This window comes from Entelurus aequoreus, linkage group LG02 (assembly GCF_033978785.1).
Source record: "Entelurus aequoreus isolate RoL-2023_Sb linkage group LG02, RoL_Eaeq_v1.1, whole genome shotgun sequence".
NCBI lineage: Eukaryota > Metazoa > Chordata > Actinopteri > Syngnathiformes > Syngnathidae > Entelurus > Entelurus aequoreus.
Window position 1 is genome coordinate 11,481,821 of NC_084732.1, and position 11,024 is coordinate 11,492,844.

The following is an 11,024-nucleotide window of genomic DNA, read 5'->3' on the forward strand; positions in this document are numbered from 1 at the left end:
CCGCTGCAAAACCCCAGACGGCCAGCAGCACCACACCAAATCTAAACGACCGAAAAACCGCGACCGACAACCACACGCCGACAAATCCATGGAGACCAACCGGCACCAGTTCGCTAGCCATCCCAAACGCCAACTTGTAAACAAGAGACATCACCATCACCGCCCTCTACCCCACCAAGAAACTCCCTTCCCCAATCAACCACACCAACGCCCAAACAACCGAGCCCCAGCACCCACACCAAACAAAAGGGCTGCCTTCAATACAACCCCTATAGCGCGAAGCCGGAAACGGTCGGACACGGATGCCACCAAACAGGAAACAAACTCACGCAAGGCCACACAAACCGGAAGGAAAGCAACCGACCACCCAATCCACACCAATCAGAAAAGAAAACACTTCAAAAACCAAAACGGAAGATGACAAACAAATCCAAACACGAACAAAAACACCACAGTCCCATTGAAACCAGAACAAAACCAGATGATCCCTCTGCCAAGAAAGCCTAGCGGGCAGCCTCCCAACCCAGTCATCAAAAAAAGAATTTAAAAAATATGAATAAAACACAAATCCCCCAACCAAAGACCCCGACTTGTGCACAACAACACCCTGAGTACGCCAAACAACAATGACAACCGCGAAAACTCCATCAAGCCACTCCACCCATCGCACCGGCCACGTGTTATTGAGGGTCCCCCATCCCCTCCCCAGCAGAGACACAACCCACCCCACTGCCCCCGGCCGTGCCCTCACCCAGGCGCAAAACTCTGCCCACAGACAGAGCACGCCTTGCCCGCACACCATCCCCAAGATCCCGGCACGGGATTGGCAGGCCACCAGACCGCAGCCCAAGGAGCCTCTGTTGGTAATCAAAAAAAGAATTAAAAAGTATGAATAAAACACAAAGCCCCCAACCAAAGACCCCGACTTGTGCACAACAACACCCTGAGTACGCCAAACAACAATGACAACCACGAAAACTCCATCATGCCACTCCACCCATCGCACCGGCCACGTGTTATTGAGGGTCCCCCATCCTCTCCCCAACAGAGACACAACCCACCCCACTGCCCCCGGCCGTGCCCTCACCCAGGCGCAAAACTCTGCCCAAAGACAGAGCACGCCCCGCCCGCACACCATCCCCAAGGTCCCGGCACGGGATTGGCAGGCCACCAGACCGCAGCCCAAGGAGCCTCTGTTGGTAATCAAAAAAAGAATTAAAAAGTATGAATAAAACACAAAGCCCCCAACCAAAGACCCCGACTTGTGCACAACAACACCCTGAGTACACCAAACAACAATGACAACCACGAAAACTCCATCAAGCCACTTCACCCATCGCACCGGCCACGTGTTATTGAGGGTCCCCCATCCCCACCCCAACAGAGACACAACCCAAACCACTCCCCCCGGCCGTGCCCTCACCCAGGTGTAAAACTCTGCTCACAGACAGAGCACGCCTCGCCCACACACCATCCCCAAGGTCCCGGCACGGGATTGGCAGGCCACCAGACCGCAGCTCAAGGAGCCTCTGTCGGTCGAGGAGGCTCCGCACCCCAGGCCCCATCCCACTGGTACCTGTGATGTGGGAGTGTATAAGGACCCCAGAGTGGGGAGTTGTATGTGGGTGGAGACTAATGATGCGATTCAAATTGGGGGAAATCAGGGACATGCCAAACCTCCCAAACCCTAAGTGTCTAACATGCAGTTAAAATTGAGGGATGGACGAGCAGGGGACAAGTCAGGAGGACTGGAGCCCCATAGAGGCATCTTCATCCCCCTGTCATGCCTCCCCTTAAAACCCTACATATAGTGCAACCCCTCCACCCCTTCTTAAGGTGACGGGCAATATGTGCACTCGTATAGTTAGGAGGAGATGCCTGGTTAAGCGGAAAAACTTGTAATTGGTCTGACTGAGACCAATGATGTTAAGATTGTTGTCTCTAATGAACTCAATGACTAATTAGGTTTTGGGAGACAAAGATCTGATGTTTAAAAAGCCCATCTTATAGGTAGTGGGCAGTTATTGGTGTCCGTAGTAGTGATATTAATAACGTTACAGCCTGGCGCTGGTTAGTTCTAACTTAACTGACTCCTCATTTGCCTGTGTCCCAGCTTGCTCTGGTCTAGTTCATCAAGTGTGACTCAACCAGTGATCTATATTCCTAGATAGAGTGATAGCGCCGGTTTGCCTGACTGTCTCATACTAGTGTCATTGGAGCCGACGCGTACAACTATGTTAGCGTAGCTCGTGGTGCGATTAGCCTGTCTTATGTGTTTATTAGGCCGGTTGCGAGTTAGCTCCCGAGGATTAGCTTCAATGTCAGGTGCTCTGGCGCCGGGAATACACTTAATGACGGCTGGTTTGCTAAGGTGATGGATTCCCCTATGACTAAGGTGCGGTGTGCAGTAGACTGGGGTGTAGGACTAGCTAAAGGGCTAAAACTATTAGTTCGTAGGCCGCTGAGGGCTGCTGCAAACTGGGCTGGCTAGCTTGCTAACGCTAGCAAACGTTAGGAAATGACTCTGCTCTGACTGGCGGACACGGTCCACGAGTAGGGTCAACCTAACCATGAGAACGGTGCACAAAGAACAGGAAGTCATACTCACGTTATGGCACTGGTTCTCCTTGGTTGGCAGGAATGGAAACTGAAAGTTAAGATGAGCAGGAATGGAAACTGAAAGTTAAGATGAGCAGTGTGGCGAGCAGTTCCCTTTTCACTCATCTTCCTATTCTACCAAGAGGATGGAATACCTCGGATGGCGCCCGTCAACTTATGTTTGTAGACCACAACAACGTGTAGAAAATATACCAACTCTGTATCCATCAAACCACAGGATCAACCACTTCCTGTTTTAGTCCACAGCGCTAAGCCTTCTGGGTAATGTAGTATGTAAACATGTAGTGTATATATGTATTCAACACATACAGTATTTATCCAGGTGGAAACAATGAAGATTTGCTTTGCAACGCTGAGCTAGCAAAGAGCCATGCAGCATCTACATGTTAAAGATGTTGAAGTGTGATGATAATCCCTCCTCCACTCTCATTTAGCAACAAAAATGAGCGCTTGGATGGCTGTAGACATTTCACATATGTTCTTTGTTTTCTTGTCTCAGTCGTTTGTGCTGCAAAATGTTTGATGTATTATTATGCATTGTTATGTATTATGATGTATTATTATGCATTATGATGCATTATGATGCATTATGATGCATTATGATGCATTGTTATGTATTATGATGTATTATGATGCATTATTATGCATTATGATGCATTATGATGCATTAGTATGCATTATGATGCATTGTTATGTATTATGATGTATTATGATGCATTATGATGCATTATGATGCATTATGATGCATTGTTATGTATTATGATGTATTATGATGCATTATTATGCATTATGATGCATTATGATGCATTAGTATGCATTATGATGCATTGTTATGTATTATGATGTATTATGATGCATTATGATGCATTGTTATGTATTATGATGCAATATTATGCATTATTATGCATTATGATGCATTATGATGCATTGTTATGTATTATGATGTATTATGATGCATTGTTATGCATTATGATGCATTATGATGCATTATGATGCATTATTATGCATTATGATGCATTATGATGCATTAGTATGCATTATGATGCATTGTTATGTATTATGATGTATTATGATGCATTATGATGCATTGTTATGTATTATGATGCATTATTATGCATTATGATGCATTATGATGCATTAGTATGCATTATGATGCATTGTTATGTATTACGATGTATTATGATGCATTATGATGCATTGTTATGTATTATGATGCATTATTATGCATTATGATGCATTATGATGCATTAATATGCATTATGATGCATTGTTATGTATTATGATGTATTATGATGCATTATTATGCATTATGATGCATTATGATGCATTAGTATGCATTATGATGCATTAGTATGCATTATGATGCATTGTTATGTATTATGATGCATTATGATGCATTGTTATGTATTATGATGTATTATGATGCATTATGATGCATTATGATGCATTATGATGCATTATTATGCATTATGATGCATTATGATGCATTAGTATGCATTATGATGCATTAGTATGCATTATGATGCATTGTTATGTATTATGATGTATTATGATGCATTATGATGCATTGTTATGTATTATGATGCATTATTATGCATTATGATGCATTATGATGCATTAGTATGCATTATGATGCATTGTTATGCATTATGATGCATTATGATGCATTGTTATGTATTATGATGTATTATGATGCATTATGATGCATTATGATGCATTGTTATGTATTATGATGTATTATGATGCATTATGATGCATTATGATGCATTGTTATGTATTATGATGTATTATGATGCATTATTATGCATTATGATGCATTATGATGCATTAGTATGCATTATGATGCATTGTTATGTATTATGATGTATTATGATGTATTATGATGCATTATGATGCATTGTTATGTATTATGATGTATTATGATGCATTGTTATGCAATATGATGCATTATGATGCATTATGATGCATTATGATGCATTATGATGCATTGTTATGTATTATGATGTATTATGATGCATTGTTATGTATTATGATGTATTATGATGCATTGTTATGCATTATGATGCATTGTTATGTATTATGATGTATTATGATGCATTATTATGCATTATGATGCATTATGATGCATTGTTATGTATTATGATGTATTATGATGCATTGTTATGCATTATGATGCATTGTTATGTATTATGATGCATTATGATGCATTATGATGCATTGTTATGTATTATGATGTATTATGATGCAGCATTATGCATTATGATGCATTATGATGCATTGTTATGTATTGTGATGCATTATGATGCATTAGTATGCATTATGATGCATTGTTATGTATTATGATGTATTATGATGCATTGTTATGTATTATGATGCATTATGATGCATTATGATGCATTATGATGCATTGCTATGTATTATGATGTATTATGATGCATTATTATGCATTATGATGCATTATGATGCATTGTTATGTATTATGATGTATTATGATGCATTATGATGCATTATGATGCATTGTTATGTATTATGATGTATTATGATGCATTATTATGCATTATGATGCATTATGATGCATTAGTATGCATTATGATGCATTGTTATGTATTATGATGTATTATGATGTATTATGATGCATTATGATGCATTGTTATGTATTATGATGTATTATGATGCATTGTTATGCAATATGATGCATTATGATGCATTATGATGCATTATGATGCATTATGATGCATTGTTATGTATTATGATGTATTATGATGCATTGTTATGTATTATGATGTATTATGATGCATTGTTATGCATTATGATGCATTGTTATGTATTATGATGTATTATGATGCATTATTATGCATTATGATGCATTATGATGCATTGTTATGTATTATGATGTATTATGATGCATTGTTATGCATTATGATGCATTGTTATGTATTATGATGCATTATGATGCATTATGATGCATTGTTATGTATTATGATGTATTATGATGCAGCATTATGCATTATGATGCATTATGATGCATTGTTATGTATTGTGATGCATTATGATGCATTAGTATGCATTATGATGCATTGTTATGTATTATGATGTATTATGATGCATTGTTATGTATTATGATGCATTATGATGCATTATGATGCATTATGATGCATTGCTATGTATTATGATGTATTATGATGCATTATTATGCATTATGATGCATTATGATGCATTGTTATGTATTATGATGTATTATGATGCATTGTTATGCATTATGATGCATTATGATGCATTATGATGCATTATTATGCATTATGATGCATTATGATGCATTAGTATGCATTATGATGCATTGTTATGTATTATGATGAATTATGATGTATTGTGATGCATTATGATGCATTGTTATGTATTATGATGTCTTATGATGCATTATGATGCATTATGATGCATTATGATGCATTGTTATGTATTATGATGTCTTATGATGCATTATGATGCATTATGATGCATTATGATGCATTAGTATGCATTATGATGCATTGTTATGTATTATGATGTCTTATGATGCATTATGATGCATTATGATGCATTATGATGCATTGTTATGTATTATGATGCATTATGATGCATTATGATGCATTATGATGCATTGTTATGTATTATGATGTCTTATGATGCATTATGATGTATTATGATGCATTGTTATGTATTATGATGCATTATTATGCATTATGATGCATTATGATGCATTGTTATGCATTATGATGCATTATGATGCATTATGATGCATTGTTATGTATTATGATGTATTATGATGCATTATTATGCATTATGATGCATTATGATGCATTGTTATGTATTATGATGTATTATGATGCATTATGATGCATTATGATGCATTATGATGCATTGTTATGTATTATGATGTATTATGATGCATTATTATGCATTATGATGCATTATGATGCATTGTTATGTATTATGATGTCTTATGATGCATTATTATGTATTATGATGCATTATGATGCATTAGTATGCATTATGATGCATTGTTATGTATTATGATGCATTATGATGCATTATGATGCATTGTTATGTATTATGATGTCTTATGATGCATTATTATGTATTATGATGCATTATGATGCATTAGTATGCATTATGATGCATTGTTATGTATTATGATGTATTATGACGCATTATGATGCATTGTTATGTATTATGATGTCTTATGATTCATTATTATGCATTATGATGCATTGTTATGCATTAGTATGCATTATGATGCATTATTATGCATTATGATGCACTATTATGTGTTATGATGTCTTATGATGCATTATTATGCATTATTATGCATTATGATACATTATTATGTATTGTGATGCATTATTATGTATTATGATGCATTATTATGTATTGATTCATTATGACGCATTATTATGTATTATGATGCATTATTATATATTATGACGCATTATTATGCATTATGATGCATTATTATGTATTATGATGCATTATTATGTATTGATTCATTATGATGCATTATGATGTATTATGATGCATTATGATGTATTATTATGCATTATTATGCATTAAGATGCATTATAATGCATTATTATGATGCATTATTATGTATTATGATACATTATTATATATTATGACGCATTATTATGCATTATGAGACATTATGATGCAATATGATGCTTTATGACACATTAATATGATGCAACATGAGGCATCATTATGCATTATTATACACTATGGTACAATATGATGCACTGTGAGGCGTCATGATGCATTATTATGACACAATATGAGGCATTATTATGCATTATGGTACAATATGATGCAATATGAGGCGTCATGATGCATTATTATGACGCAATATGAGGCATAATTATGCATTATGGTACAATATGATGTATTATGAGGCGTTATGATGCATTATTATGACGCAATATGAGGCATTATTATGCATTATGGTACAATATGATGCAATATGAGGCGTTATTATGCATTATGGTACAATATGATGCACTATGAGGCATTATGATGCATTATTATGATGCAATATGAGGCATTATTATGCATTATGGTACAATATGATGCAATATGAGGCGTCATGATGCATTATTATGACGCAATATGAGGCATTATTATGCATTATGGTACAATATGATGCAATATGAGGCGTCATGATGCATTATTATGACGCAATATGAAGCATTATTATGCATTATGGTACAATATGATGCAATATGAGGCGTCATGATGCATTATTATGACGCAATATGAGGCATTATTATGCATTATGGTACAATATGATGCAATATGAGGCGTCATGATGCATTATTATGACGGAATATGAAGCATTATTATGAATTATGGTACAATATGAGGCGTCATGATGCATTATTATGATGCAATATGAGGCATTATTATGCATTATGGTACAATATGATGCAATATGAGGCGTCATGATGCATTATTATGACGCAATATGAAGCATTATTATGCATTATGGTACAATATGATGCAATATGAGGCGTTATTATGCATTATGGTACAATTATTTTTTTTTTTTATTGTCTGCATTTTAATTTTGCTTTTATTTTCTTTCATTTTACTTTGTTGTCTGTGAAGCACTTTGAGTCTGCCTTGTGTATGAAAAGCGCTATACAAATAAAGTTGCCTTGCCTTGCCTTGCCAATATGATGCACTATGAGGCATTATTATGCATTATGGTACAATATGATGCAATATGAGGCATTATTATACATTATGGTACAATATGAGGCGTTATGATGCACTAATGTATTTGGTCCAGTTGAAGATCTGCTTTCTTTAATGCTCTGAAATCAATGAAAAATAAAATAAATGAAAATATGACCAAAAAAAAAAACACGAACACACTTTTTAAAATATATTTGTTAAAAAGTTGTCTGTCTTCTTCTGAGGTTTATAAAACAACTCTTTTTTTTGAGCCCTGAAATATGAACTACTGGTCTATTTGGTGTGGAGCACAATTACATTTCATGTCAGAACCTCAACTCAGGACCTCTGCTGAGAACAACATCACAACTCTGCAGTGCCTTTCATCACACAAACTGACAGTTTGCATCAATTATTGAAAAAGACGCAATAACAATGCCTGTTCTGCACAACTCTACTGCCCTCTCGTGGATACATTGTGTACATGCACTTTTAACAACTCCAAAGCAAGAATAAAAAACATTACTTTTATATGGAATTGTTAAACTGTAATTAAAATGAGCTATACAAAGGTTCTTGTTTTGCTCTTCTAGTTCGGTGTGGATTTGTTTTGTGTGTGTAATTTATGTTTAGGGAATTAAGATATTTATAATCAAAGTTGTTGGGGTTTTTTTAATCCCTAAAATTGAAAAAAAGCTTAAAAAATACGGAATACATTTAGTGCATTTTATAATCAATTTTAGTCCATAGTAATGTGTATTAGTATGTACATGTTTTTGTGTTATAAAGTATTAGTTCATCACACTGACCCTACTATATTCATTTTACTGCTTTGCTGTTAATAGAAGAGTAGGATTCATTCATTTCATTCATTCATTTTTTATTTATCTCCTTCATTGATGGGCTTTTTTTTTTTATCAATAGACAACTAAACTTTGGCAACTAAACACACATTTACACACCTATGCTCGAGAAGGAACAGGATGAAGAAAATCTTATATTTCCTGCCCCTTTCAACATAATAAGCAGTCTTACTTCATGGATAGCACACATTCACACGCATGCAAACCAAACAAATACATCCAAATATTATATAGAATAGAATAGAAAGTACTTTATTGATCCCTGGGGGAAATTCAGCACCACAGTTCGCTCACAATAAACACTTTGGTATTTTTTACATGTGAATAGTATAAATACAGTCTATTATACAGCATTATTCACATGTGAATAATATAAATACAGTCTATTATACAGCGTTATTCACATATGAATAATATAAATACAGACTATTATACAGCATTATTCACATGTGAATAACATAAATACAGTCTATTATACAGCATTATTCACATGTGAATAATATAAATACAGTCTATTATACAGCATTATTCACATGTGAATAGCATAAATACAGTCTATTATACAGCATTATTCACATGTGAATAATATAAATACAGTCTATTATACAGCATTATTCACATGTGAATAGCATAAATACAGTCTATTATACAGCATTATTCACATGGGAATAACATAAATACAGTCTATTATACAGCATTATTCACATGTGAATAATATAAATACAGTCTATTATACAGCATTATTCACATGTGAATAGCATAAATACAGTCTATTATACAGCATTATTCACATGGGAATAACATAAATACAGTCTATTATACAGCATTATTCACATGTGAATAATATAAATAGAGTCTATTATACAGCATTATTCACATGTGAATAATATAAATACAGTCTATTATACAGCATTATTCACATGTGAATAATATAAATACAGTCTATTATACAGCATTATTCACATGTGAATAATATAAATACAGTCTATTATACAGCATTATTCACATGTGAATAATATAAATACAGTCTATTATACAGCATTATTCACATGTGAATAATATAAATACAGTCTATTATACAGCATTATTCACATGTGAATAATATAAATACAGTCTATTATACAGCATTATTCACATGTGAATAATATAAATACAGTCTATTATACAGCATTATTCACATGTGAATAGCATAAATACAGTCTATTATACAGCATTATTCACATGTGAATAACATAAATACAGTCTATTATACAGCATTATTCACATGTGAATAATATAAATACAGTCTATTATACAGCATTATTCACATGTGAATAATATAAATACAGTCTATTATACAGCATTATTCAGATGTGAATAATATAAATACAGTCTATTATACAGCATTATTCACATGTGAATAATATAAATACAGTCCATTTTTCATTTAAGTACAGTCAAAACGGAACATTTGAACATTTCAAATATCATGAAAACAAACCAAAAACACAAAAACAACAAGTGCAAAACTTCATGAAGTACAAACCGAACAAAAAAGTAATATACACCTCACAGGATGATACACAACTAATACAAAACCAGACAAAAAATAAGTAAAATAATAATGATGATCATGGAAATGTATAAGAAACAAAAAAACAATGAAAGTGTCAACTGTATATGGATTGTAAATATGCATTTTCATGAAAGGAATACAAATAAATGATGATGATGAATGATGATATAAAGTATTGTACAGTAAGTATTTTGCTGGTAATAAGAGAGTATAATGGTATAAATACTTGCTTTAACATTGTTTGCATTGTTATTGTGGCTGTAATTAGAAGAGTATAATGATAT